Raw genomic sequence first — 14,265 nt, 5'->3', positions numbered from 1 at the left:
AGTAAAGTATTTGCTAAAGCTACTCTAAAGCTACTGTACATTTTTGTTCGAAAGATATTTAAATACATTTTAGTAATTTTATTGAAATTAAAATCAGAGGTTAATTTGCAGAAGTAATTTGAAATTCCAATTAGAAATATGTTTTCAATTTTTAAATACAATTCAAAAATAATATAAATAAATAACTATTACATATTTTATGTGTATTTAAACGCTATTTTTAATATATATTTTTAAAATATATTTTGTTAATTTGAATGTAAATATTCAGAGGGTAGTAAAAAGTACTTAGATTTGAATTTTAAGTTGAAAGATGATTTTAAATAGGTATTTCTGTGATATTAATGAAAAAGAAATACAGAAAATTATTATAAAATGTATGGCCAGTATAAATTAGATGCTAATTATAAGTATTGACGGTGAACTCAGTAGTTTTGCTCAGTGTAGTCGGTAAATATTCAGAGGATAACAGATAACAAGTATTTCTGTGATATTAATAAAAAAGAAATACAGAAATTTATTTACAAATTTATAGCTAGTCTAAATAAGTGTTGATAATCAACTCGGTAGTTTTGCTCAGTGTAGTCGGCAGTTGCAGGCTGCCTAGCTCGATAGCTGGATAGCTACTTGGATGGATAGTTCGTTGGATGGATGGATGGATGGATGGCTGGCTGGCATGGCTCTGCACTGCATTGCATGGCATGGCCTGAGTTGACTTGGCTCGGCGCTAGATGCTTGGCTGACTGCAGCTGGCTGCGCAGTCGTCAGCCAGGTCTAATGGCAGACTGGGAGGTATGACCACACCGAGACAGAGACGAGAGGCGATGCGACGACAAATGGAAGAACTTGAAGGATGCCCAGAGCTGGACTTGAAGTGGGACTGCAGCTGGGACTGGGATTGGAAGCGGTGCATTGGCCCGGTTTTTGGCTCAAATTGCAACAGCAGCAGCAACAGCGGCAACAGCAGCAAACGGTGGCAGTGGCAGAAGCAAAGTCGTCGCTGTTGTGGCATGTTTTACAAATGGATTTCATGTTGAGTGTGCGTTATGTTTCTCGGAAAGGATTTCTTTGGTACGCTTGTCATGGCCATGTCTGGTCGTTGCGCTCGTATGCTATAAAAAATTAACGCAAATAAAATGCGACACGAGCGCGCATCGCGTAAACATGAAACATTCAAATGCACAAATGTGGCAATGTGCCACTGGCAGGAAGTTGTTGACAAGCTGAGCTTATTTGGTAGCTGCCACAGATGCCGCAAATGCCACAGACAACAGACAGCGGACTGATCCTGCAGCTCACCTAGGTGGTCGCCACGCTGGCGTCTCGCCTGCCCCTGCTTCCCTTCCCTTTGATGTGCAGCGGGGTCAATTGTCAAAGCCATAAAATAAAATAAAAAAAAAGAAACCTTTAACAAACTGCTACTGCGTTTGCTCCTGCAACTTGACCAGGAGTGCAAAGAGTCTCTCTCTCTCTCTCTCTGTTTGTGTGTGTAAAAGTAATCAAAATGATTTTTATTGCGTTTCCCACAAAACGGACAGAAAAGATGATGCAAGCATGTTTTATGTGCAGGGAAAAGGGTTAATGAGCTGGACCTGAACCCTTGGGTTTTTGGGGTCGCTTGCCTGGATCCAACTTGAGTCCAGCAGCAGCAGCAGCAGCGACAGCAACGTTGCAACGTTGAGAAAATTTCAAAGGAAAATGTCGAAATGCAAGAAGAGCAACGAGATACAACGCGACGATAAGCAGGAGTCGAGTTGAGTTGAGTCTTAAGCAGTAGCCTCGCTCATCCAAAAATTGATATAAATTCAAGCTGAAATTTCATTAATTCTTAACTCGCCACAACGAGCAGAAGCGAGAGGGGAAGGGGGCAGAGGCAGAGAAACAGAACAAGAAGTCCAGAGGAGACCATAAAATATTCAAATAACTTTTGCAAGCCTCATATAAATTAAAACGAATTGCAATAAAAAATTCAACTCCCGTTTCAACGCATCCACGTCCCAAGCCGCAACAAGTAAAACACATACTCACACACATACACACACACTCATACATATTCATATGTGTGGGCATGCAAGGATTGATCGCCTCCTCGAATGACATATTATTTAGCAAATTGAAAAAGAGAATTACAAAAAAAGAAATCAAGTGAGCTTACTCTAGAGAAGACTGATCGACTTGCTGATACCCTGCACACTCTACGCTGAAGAAATTTAATTTTAAATCAAGATTTGAAGAGGAAAGTTGTAAGAAGTGAAAGTAAAAAGTATATTACTTTTAGTATAAATAACAAATTAAGTAAAGACAATATTCTAAATTGGATCTTTAATCAGAATCAAGTTAAATTTAATAGTAAAGTTAAGAAAATTAAAAACTCATTTATATCAAATTTGCTTTTTCTTATTGCAAAATGATTTGAAAACACTCATAATGATATGTAATATATATGAATATCAAGACGAATTTACGAAATCAAATTAAGTACTATGCAGTAAATGAACATTTTTTATTACGATTTTGTTGTAGCCTAACTAAGGAATATCAAAATGAATAGCCAAATTTATTTTTATATAAAAAGCAAGTACATATGTATTCTATGTAGTTAAACTGAAAATCATTTACCATACACTTAATTTAATTCGGGGAATAAAGTGTCGATACTTTGCGCTTTAAATCACTATATTAACGTTATACTTTTCCAACCATTTTAAGATTTTATATAAACATACAATATCCTTAAAGTTAATCCTATAATGAATTCAGATAAACGCTACAGTGTAGAATGCAGTTTTGTAATGATATTCGAATTCATTAAGGCTTTCATAATTATTTCCAAAATTGGAACTTTTTAATAATACTATTTAAAAAATCAAAACCTAAACTTTGTATACATATTATATTAATTTAAGGCATCTCTATTGGTATATTAAGCTCACTTCCCATATTTCAAATATTTGCTAAAGTTAAGCTGCCCCATTCGCTTGTTTTGCAAAGTTTACAGAGTATGCAAAGTTTTCAAGTTGCAGTTTCGCACGTTACAATTACGGCGAATCGACTGTAAGCCGCACACCCTGCCCCTCCACTCTGCCCCGCTCTACCCCTTCGTTTGCTCAAGCTTTGGGACTACCCTTCACAAACAGCGCAGGCAGCTTAAGAAAGAGAAGGAGCTAGAGTAAGAAAGAGAGAAAGAGATTCAGAGGGAGAAGGCGAAGGAGAATGTACCAACTGAAGGGATCGCGACTTTTTGGGTTGGGCTGCGTTTTGCCTGCCGCCTTGGCACACACACTTTGGAATGCAAATCATGAGGAATGGAAACGGGGAATGCAGGGGGAGAAGAAAAGAGGGGCAGGCAGTCGGCAGTCAGGCCGAGGCACAGGCGATAAAAGTATCCTCTGACTTCGAGGCTGACACGAACGACGAGCAGTCCACAAAATAAATAACTTCTTGAGATCCCCCTGCAAAGCGCACGCTAGCAATAAGAATGTGAGTGTGTGTGTGAGTGTAAGTGAATGTTTCTGTGAGTGTATTTGGATACACTCGGCTGACTTTCTGCTTCTGCTGTTGCTGCTGCTGCTGACTGTGGCAATCTTGAGTTGGGCTGCACCCTGTGGCGGCGAGCCAATTGTTTGCCGCACGTCCTCGCTTCGGTAGGTGCCTCCATTGAGTGTGTGTGTGCGAGTGAGTGTGTGAGTGTGTATATTTGATTGTTGCTTAGTGCTTGAGATTTCATATGAATGCGCCCTGCCTCAGTCTCAGTCCCAGTCGCAGTCCGGGTTCCAATCTCCCCCTTGTGCGCGGCTTAAAGATAATGAAAGTCAATGCAATGTCTTGGCAAAGGGTACACAGGATATAACGTATATAACGATCCCTCTGCAACCCCCTTCAGACTCAGAGTTGCAGACAGTGCCTGCTCTTTGTCTACCCCAAAAAAAAAAACACAAAGTGAAGGGCAAACATATACACGCTATATATATATGTATATATGATTGAGTTGGAGCATGTTGCTGGGAATTGGGCGATCAGTCTTTTGTCTTTCACATGTAATTCCTGTGCTGTCTGGCCTTGCAACCCTGGATTTGGGATACGCTTTTTGTGCCCCCAAGCAAGGCAACAATTTGGAGCTGTAATTACGAAATGCGTTTATCAATTTTATGGCAATTAAGTCCTGTTGCAACACAACTTTCCCAACAGGATCAGGAACGCAATCAAAGCGAACGAGAGAGAGAAAGAGAAGGAGAAAGGGAGTGGAAAGTAAGGCAACTGAAATCAAATATTTGCTTGTAATGATGGACGTACCAGGTGTTTGTGTCAATAGGACGTCTATTTGATGAGGATCGTGAGCACATAAAACGAGGCCAGCAACACAAAATACATAAAACTGTATCGAAAAATCGGGACGGCGATCCTGTCACAAGGACGACAACGTGGGAGAATGAGCAGCGCAAAAGGCAGAAGGGGAAAAAGGATACGCCAAGTCAAGGGCCATTAAGAAGAACTCTAAAATCGAGTTGAAAATAAAAATCGAAAAATAAAAATGTAATCAGTAAATAAAAAAGTTAATTTGAGGGTATTGCGGCAAGACATGCAACTGGTTGCAGGTCGCAGGGATCGAAACAGCGGCAACAACAGCGCAACAACTCCTGCCAGCATGGGAAACTTTTAAGTTGCCACAGAAATCCCAAAAAATAAAACCAGTTGACTGTGTCTTGATTTCGATTGTTGCCCAAATTCGGGGGGTGAAAGTTGCAACTTGTTGGCCCTAATTATGACAGCGTGACTCGCTGTGAGGATAACGAGCTGAACGCAGGTGCCTGTGATATTTTCATATACATTTTCACAGGATAATCGTCAAGTGTTCAGCGGGGGTTGTTGCCGATAAAGTTTAAAGACGCGTGAAAATTATGCACGGTCCTGGGAAACAGTTCACCTAGGCAACGGTAATAGTCGCGACTAATTTTATGGTAATTTCATGGTCTCAAAAAGGACCTTAAGTCTGAAAGAACAGTGGCAACAAAGAACTGGCCACGGTTCACACGCCAGCTAATCGCGTGTCGCATTGCCCAAAGGTCCCCAGTACAGTCCCGGTCCCGAAGTCCGAGGGTCTCCCATAAGAGTGCTTTGTCACATCCGACAGAACGTTAAAGAAGTAGAAAAAAAGGTCCAACAACATTTCCGGATTCGAAAAGCCCAAAAACATCATTAGCCAAGTTAGTAGTTGAGGCAGAGAAAACGAAATAAAAATAATAGACAATCGAGTCTGTATGCAGCGCATCGGAAGTTCCCACCAGACGACAATTATGACGCAACATTATTTTTTACTTTTTTGGTTAAGACGCTGCCACAATGCTGTGTGAGAAGAGAAGATAAGCGGGGCAGGTGGCTGCAACGATCTGTTTGAGATGACAAAACATAAGGCCTACGGCTTGTACGCAGAGGCTGCTAATTAAAAAGGAATTTCAGAGTGTTTTTTTATTTTTCATTTTCTATTTCTAACTCTTTGCTCTCAACGGCAATTAGAAAAGTCAAACAATGGCAAAACATGGCATGGGACAGGAGGGGAGAGGCCTGTTACAGCAATCAGGAGAGTGCTAATTTAGTAATCACAAGTCGAGAGAGTCCGACAAGCAGCAGATTAAAGAACCGGTTATTAGATCCTCAAAAAAGTTCAGATCTCTCAGTCCCCCAGTTCTCAGTTGCCAGTTCAGTGTTAGCCCCCGTGGCGAATTCTATGGGAGTTTTTTGGTTGTCTCTCTAACGGGTCCCACAAGGTGTGAAATAGCCAGAGCTCTGCTCTTCTTCTCGTGTTGGTCTTGTTCATTTTGTTTATTGGATATCTGTGTTGGATCAGGTGCCGCTGCTTGACGTCGTCGTGAACATACAATAACTTTGAGATCCTCCCCCTGCCACAAAAAGAAACAGTCGCTCGATAATTTAGAAATCTTTACAAAATATCGTATCTTTCTTCAACTGTTTTCTTATTCTTCTTCTTCTGTTTTGTGTGTCTCCCCAAGCCAACCACAGTGCAAGTCTAAATTCGTGTAGCTCTTTTTGTATCTTTGGGATTCTTTTTGTACTGCTTGTAATGTTTGTCCAATTCATCTTTGTGTGAAAAGTCGCTTGTTTACACGGTTCTTTATGTTGATTATCCCACAGTAGACTTGGGAAAGGAACTAACAGCTGAAAAAATAACTAGTTCACAGCACTTTAGTAAAACTTGTATAATTTTGAGAAGTGTTTTTAATATGCCTTGTATCATAGTACTATAACATAAACGATGATAAATGTAAGTTAGTAGGTGAAAAATTTGGCAATTTATTTTGACTTTAAAAACTAAAATCTAAACTACGATTTTACTATTTTTGTAAAAAGATTGTAAAATTAAGTTATTCTAATATATAATTTTAGACTATCTATTCTATAACATTTCTTTATCTAAGTGGATAAGTTCAGTTTGGTTTTTCATCTTGGTTTGGTGAGGAACTTTTTACTATAGAACATTATTAGATAATCCCATATGGTCATTTTAAAAATCTATTCTTAAAAGAAATTCCAAAAGTTCAACAACAATAATAGACATAGGTACTCAGGAATCAAATAAAACTTCGTTGAAGTCAGGATAAATAAGTCATACATCACATGTTATAGCCAAAGATCTTCACACTTGTTGACTCAAAGACAATACCCAAAATGGGAGCCGCACTTCAGCTGCGAGTCCAGGCTGAACAAATTGGGAGACCCTTAGCGTCAACAACAGACGAACGTAAGGTAAACAAACCATCAATATTCGTACCTTTAGGGTACTGACTGGAGACTAGAGTTGTAGATGGGATCCTCAACTAATTTACAACACGTGTAATCAGCCGAAAGGTCGCTGACCGATGTCGATGCCGAAGCCGTCCCGAGTCTCGAGACCCGAGGGGCAAACATCTTCAGCAACCTAGATTGACAAACGAGATTCAAAGCAATCACAGAGGAGACGACGACGACCAACAGCAGAAAAAAAACAAAGGTAGGGAAAGCAACAGAGCGTAAAGGTAAGGAGTCCAAATAGAGTGAGAGAGCGAGAGCGAAGACAGGAGCTGAAAGACGAATGCAGAGAAATGGAATTGTAAATAGCAAAATGGGACTGAAGAAAACAGAAAGCCTAACGTCATAAATAATAATGTTTACACAAATGGTTCACGTAGGTGGAGCCGAAGTCGAACTCGAAACTCTGAAACTGGAGTGAGGTTATGTTGCAACTCCTTTTGCCTACAATTCCCGAAATTTGGACTGACCCCAACAAATAGTTTTATACTTTTTTGGGTCATTGGCTGGAGATCCTACGCATCCATGCACACCAAAACAAAACACACAGATACACACACACACATGCGTCAGCTAAAAATAACGATGAGCTCAAGTTTTGTTGTTTTCGAGAAAAGTTATAAAAGTTTCAGGAGAGCGAGACAGCAGAATTCCAGCTAACCCTATGAAATGATAATAGGAGGCAGCGTTGTGCGTGCGTGAGCAGAGAGGGAAGAGGAGAAGGAGGAACAGTGTAAAAGGGGAGCAACAGGCTTTAAGCCAGTCACATAAAACGTAGGTCCAACAACAACAACAACGGCAGCAAGCAACAACAGGTAGAAATCAAATAGAAAATGGAATAGACAAAAGGCAACAACTGCCACAAAGGCAAATGGAGGAAGTCGCAGAGCTAGCTGAAGCAGCGACCGAGGCAGCGCAGCAGCAGCAGCATAAACAACGGACACCAGCAGCACCAAACCACCGGCACGTAGCCACGCACACACACTCACAAGCATTGCTCTCTTACACAAACGCAACTAAGTTTGTCTATCTGCAAAGGCATTTTGAGTTTCATTTTATGTTTTGACCCCTTTTAAGTTCAAGAACCCTTTTCCTCACAACCTCACACACACACACACACACACGCGCGAGCAGAGAGCATGGAGTCAGGGCAGCAAACATACGCTCACACACAGCTCTTGAGCGGCAACTGAGCGCGCGCAAGCGACTCGTTAGAGATTTATAATGCAGGTCCGTACATACGACAGCCAAGCCCCACGGCGCCGACGTCGCAACTGCTTTATGCGGGCCACACATACAAATACAACTTGCCGTTGCTGCGCAGCCAGAGAGAGAGAGAGAACGTGGCAGCAAGAGCGCAAGTCTCCAACGAAAAGCTTAGCTCAACGCAGCTCTCAGGCCCTGTGTAGAGTTGGAGCGCAGCACAGCCTGTGGCTTGTTATTGTTTTGACACTACTCGCTCTCTTGTTGGGTATGTTGTTGTTGGCACCGCGACTGCGACTGTTGGATTTTGTTTTTGGGGTGTCGTAGAATGCCAAGTCACATTATTTCAGCTTCGTTTTCAATACTGGGCGCAACAAGTGTATTTCGTTTTGTTTTTGATTTATGCATGCGCTTTGCCTTTGCCTGGCATTTCGCTCTTTCGCTCTGCGACGACGACGGCGATCGCTGCGATTCTGCTTCGAATTATTAATTGATTGATGAAAACTAATTATGTTAATTGGATAATGAAATGAAATGTGTCAAGACGGAGTTGTGTTGATGTTGTTTGGCTGTTGTTGTTCGTGTTATTTATGCTGTTGTTTTGGCAAGCAGCTGACAAGCAAGCTGTCGCCTTCTAACAATACTTGTGGATGAGCTTTTTTATTGTTCTCGCAAAAAGTTCACTTGACAGGTACATGAGTCACGTTTGTCAGGAAAAAGCTTTTGCTGTGTGTTGTGCAACGAGTGTTCTCATTGTAAACTTGGAGGGTGTGTGTAGAGTTAAAATGCCCTGAGACGACTTCGACTGCCGCTATTGCTGCTGCGTCTGATATCATCAAAAGCTCGATCGTCGGTTTCGCTTATCTGCATGCCCAGCCCATGTATCTTGTTTCTTGTTTCTAATGTGGCAATACAAATGAACAGTTACATCCTCCGCACCACAAAATCAACAACATAAAGAGGGCGAGCAACAGTAACAACAACAACAACAGCAACAACAATGTCTAAAAAGCTGCTCATGGTCATTGTGCCATAAATGGCAACGAAACGAAATTGAAATTAAGCAAATGAGTGGGAACACAGACGCAACGCAAAGGAAAACAAAACTAACAACAATAGCAACAACAACGTTGAAAACAAGTCGTCAAAGTCCAAGTGTAAGTTTTGCTCTCTGTCTAGCATTTGAAGGCGGATGCGCACCTAGAAGCAACAACAGCAGCCAAATGAGGAAGAGGAGCAGCTTCAGTTGTTATCGTTGTAGTAGCGGATGCTGTGCCAAACTAACTCAACTGGGCCAACAAAAAAACGAGACGAAACGAAATGAAATGAAATGAAACAAACGAAACCAAACAAAAGCAACTGCGCAATCCGTTGGCTAACTGGCTTTGGGGCTAACTGTCTCTCACTCCGCCCGTCCATCTGTCCGTCTGTCTGTCTGGCAGGTTCTCGAAGGCCTTGCTGTATAGTATTTATGGCCGCTGCGCATGCGTTTGCCAGTGGCATCGACAGCAACAGCAGCAGCAACAGCAGCCGCTGTTCAGTCCGTGACTGGGCCACATGTCCCACGCGTTAATTTACATATCAAAATCCAAGCAGTCTAACGGTACATTTTACGCAATCCCAACTCAAGAATGCAACTCAAGAAAGCGCCGCTTTAAAAGGGAGAGAAAGGGTTTCTTTCTTTTATTCGTTCGTTCGTTCGTTCAGCTCAAAACTTTGCTGTGCGTATCATAAAAAATAATAAAAATGCGCGACGCTTTTAACATAAAAATCTATATATACACACACACACACTGGCACATCAAGTGAATGAAATGAATGAACGTGGCCAGTGCGAACGCATGTAAATTGGCGGCCCATGTAAAGTTACTTTCCACTTTTGGACTTTTGTCCAGCAAGACGACGACGTCGAGTCAGGTGGCCACGACTAACTAACTAACTGCCAAACGGACTACGCACAGTGGTTTAAGTCCCAATTATGCAGCATATCATTAATTAACTCTTTCCTTGTTAAGTCATAATTTGAGATAACCAAATGTGGTCTTAGAATCTAGATACTACAGAACAGATAATAGTTTTTATTCCTCACCTAGCTTTTATTACTTTTTAAACGGCTCTAATTCTATAAAGAAAATCTATATAGGGCAGTTTTTTTTATAATTTATTTTTATTTATATTTATTGATTTTCTAAAATTTGAAATTAAATTTTTGGCTTACATTTTTTCCGAAAGTCAACTTAACCTTTAAATAATAATTTGTGGTAAATAATTAGATTATATTTCCGTCGTTATAATATAAAGTAACCATTCCTTAAATGTCTGGTCTTTTTATAGTTCTTCATATTTCGTAAAATCTACATTTCTCTTTAATAATAATTTTTTTATTGTATGATATACGATTTATATTCTTCGTAATATAAGGTTATCAGTAATTTTAATGATTTTAAAATTTGCTAAATAATTTTAGACGAAAATAATGTAAATGTTAGAAAATCCTTTTAGGTTAATTTTAAAAAGTTGTAACTTTTGTTTATTTATTTTTTATTTCTATAAATTTTTTAATAGTTGTGATTTAATTTTTTTTTGTAGTATGCAATTAACAGTTATTTTCTGTTATCGCGTTGTTAGTACCCTTTTAAGTTGTAAAGGAAATTTACTAGGGTATGGAAGTCTTTTGTATTTTTTGGAGCGTGTGTCCATTTGTGGAGTTGACAGACGACGATGACAGAGAAGGTTCGTAAATAAATCGTAAATAGCAAGGCTGGCATACGGGCGGAGTCCTAAGCTGTGATTGTGATTTGGATCTTCCGCTTGAAGAGGCAACGAGTGTGTGGCACACTCAGTACAGGTTGCAACGCATTATTTGACGCGTTTTTTACTGTTACGAGTCGAAAGCAAAGATCGCTCTCCTCCCTTTCTTTCGCTCTGCCTTTACCTTTACCTCTACCACTCTGCCTCGCCCTCTCGCTCTCACTCTCTCCAGTTCAATGACCGAAAACGGACTGCCGTCCCGACCAGTGCTGTCTTTTGTTGTTGCTGTTGCTGCTGTTGTTGTTGTTGTTGTTGTTGTCGCTTCTTTCGCGGTTCTTCCTGACTGCCTTCTTCGCCTGCTGCTTCGTCTAGCTTTCTATTGTTTGATGATTTCCAAAAAAGAAAAAAACCTAAAAAAAAAGAGTAAGAAACGCTTGTGGGTTTTAACCCTACAACGAGCAGCCACGGGAACGGGAACGGGAATGAGAATGGGAATGGTGGGGAATGAGGAATGGGAAGCTAACACGCTGCCCACATCCACATTCCAACCTGTTGTCTCTGTGTATCTATGTTCGAGTGTGTGTGTGTGTGCGTGTGTGATAGTTTCTTTGGGTCTTTTCTCTATGTGGCTGTGTCTGAGCTCAGCTTGGAGCAAACGCTGAGGATTAATAATGCGAGTGGGCATGATGATGTATTGACGATTCTGTTGCCGAAAAAGTCCAGAGATCTTTGACGCACACGGTCATTGACTTTCCAATTACTTTCTGCTGCTGCTGCTCACTTGGCCAGGGACGTTTTGTGTTTTTGGGCCCCATAGGGTACAATAATTCTCAGTTCTCGCTATTCTCAATTCTATGTGTGTATGATTAATGGCTTTCTTTACACTATCTACAAATTAAATTGTGACTCGCTTTTTACTAGTGCACACACGTACAAATAGCCGAGTGAATACTATATGCTATTCACCTTTAGTGTAATCAATCATTTCGCGATAATCAGTTAGCTATGGAGGATCATAAAAAAGGTGCAGGATTACGAAATCTTTACCATTTATACACAACATTTTGGAGCTTCTACCTAACAATAGATGGCGCCCCAGGCTGAATCAACTGGAGCTTTAAACTATACAAATTTATGTTTGTAAATTCCTTTGGCTCTCAGCTCTCAGCTCATTAGCATGTACAGAAACTATTAACGCAAAGGCTACCCTAATAAAATCAGTTAATGCATTACGCAACAGCAACAGGTTCAAGACCCTAACTGCTTTAACTGACGTGTGACGTGTTGTCACCGAGTCATGGGAAACTGTCAGCTATAGGAATGGAAAATTGGAATTGTAATCGGACCACCCCCGTTACTTAACATTGCTGCATACCGCACCTCAAAACGAGAAAAAATAAATAAATAAATCCCAGACCATGGCCATAAATACACTCGTGAGCAGAAAAGCGTAACGAGTGCATTGAAATTCTATGTGAAAATTGCATTTTGATTTTTGGGAGAAATCTAGGAAAATTTTCTGAGAGGGAGTATGGAATGGCAATAGTGATATGTTGGTTGTTCCTGCAAACAGTGAAAACTGTAACAGGGGCTGTGCAGGGAATCAATGTAATTATTCACCCCTCGCATTGACTGAAGGCATTTCCGTTTGAAAGAGAGCCCGCAGGTCCGTTCTGTAGAGTTTAGAGGGGCCTTGGCCTGACCCTCGGCATTTGCGCGATTATTCTAACAGAGAGCGCCCAAGTGTCCGGAAATGAGATGCAAATATTATGTGGGATTCATGACCATGTCCTTGTGAAGCTCACAACATCCGCACACTCACACACACACACACACACCCCAACAGCATTTTTCGAACCCTGGACAACAATTAAACACTGTCCATGCGCCGCTGACTTTGCCATTGAGGGTTGCACATTCCTCACAATGCGAGTCGCCTCGCCTCGCCTCGCCTCGCATTATTGAAATTTATAAATGAGCTCATCTATTTACCCTAGACATCATATAAGTATGTTTACTTGTACATTGTTAGAGTCGGCGACGCCTTCTGGCGGCCCAAGAAAATTGTCTTGGCCTTTATGCACGTGCATTTTCCATCCAAGAAAATGAAAATTTCCCTGCTTCACTGGTTTTATACCACATAATTTTATAAACGACGGAGCATACAGTATGATAAGATCTATTTAAGTTGTGAGTATCTATCGTAATGTTGTTGTGGAAATTATGCAAAGTTCTTGAGGCGCTACGAATTTCTCTGGACACGCCACAGGTTCCAAAAGAACGGAACTGATCCTGGGAAATGCATTTCTAAAGGTATTTTTATTCATATTTTCAAATTATACACAACTTTCTTAAGCAAAACATTTATCCTGAGAAACTCAACTATTAAAGATAGTATACAGAATATGTATATACTATTGAATATATTTCAAAATTTATTATACTACATTGAATAAAGTGTTTTTATAGACGCTTTTCTTAACAAAGAAATTTATCCTGAGAACAATTTTTAATATGCTAATAATTAATACTGTTATTTTATGGTTTATATCGTATTTCCATTTACAAATTGTTTATATAGTAGTATTACTATACTACTATAGATCTATCAAAATATCATATTAGTAAACAAATTGAAGATTATTATCTTTAAAAACCTCTGACAACTGTTCAAAACTCAGTAAATCACAAACTATTTGAAGTTTTGCCTAGATTCTTTTATAAGATGTTTAAGATTGTATTAGAAATTTATTGCAGAGATTTGGAAAAGTGCTTAAGGAATCTAGATCATTGCTAGCATTTGCATGTTAACGAAATCCACATTAGAAATCTCTTATTTGTAACATATTTTGGGCGGATTTAGGTCAAACGAATCATGGCAATAAGTGGAAACATATGTGCAATCTTTATAAGAGAGGCGACACAAACAACTCCCCAAGTTGAGAGAGATAGAGAGACGACCGAGTGAATAGAACTGGGAGCTGGGATTGTAGGGAATCGTGGAATTATGTGATAAACAGATCTCCCATTGTAAATTCACATGGCAAGCGAGAGCGTATCTCATTATTTATCATCCTCGCTGCGAGCATCGCTGAAGCAACAGGAAAATAAGAATCTAACCCCCGATTTGGAGTGAGCCAGCGAGGGGCAATTGCGTCCAGAGAGAGAGAATCTAGGCGCAAATCATCAGCCGCGAAGTTCAACGAACCTAGACACATGGCTCGCTCTCTCGCTCTCGCTTTGATTCTTGTTCCCTCTCTCTCTCCCTTTCTCTATCTCTCTGCCGTTCTGTGTGTAAGCGCGCCTAGATTGTGTCCAAGCACAACTGTAAAGCATTGTGGCCGAGGCGGGGCAGAAGGAAGGAGGGGGGACACTGGATCATCACAGGCCGCATTCACGGACGAAACGAAACGAAAGCACAAAGCGTTACAATGTTAATGGATATGGATACCAATGAGAAGGGGAGCGAAAGAGAGCGAGACGCTGCCTCTGGCAGCTCCAGGCACA

This window comes from Drosophila nasuta, chromosome 2R (assembly GCF_023558535.2).
Source record: "Drosophila nasuta strain 15112-1781.00 chromosome 2R, ASM2355853v1, whole genome shotgun sequence".
In the NCBI taxonomy this organism is placed as follows: Eukaryota; Metazoa; Arthropoda; class Insecta; order Diptera; family Drosophilidae; genus Drosophila; species Drosophila nasuta.
Note: the sequence above shows the minus strand (reverse complement) of the source record.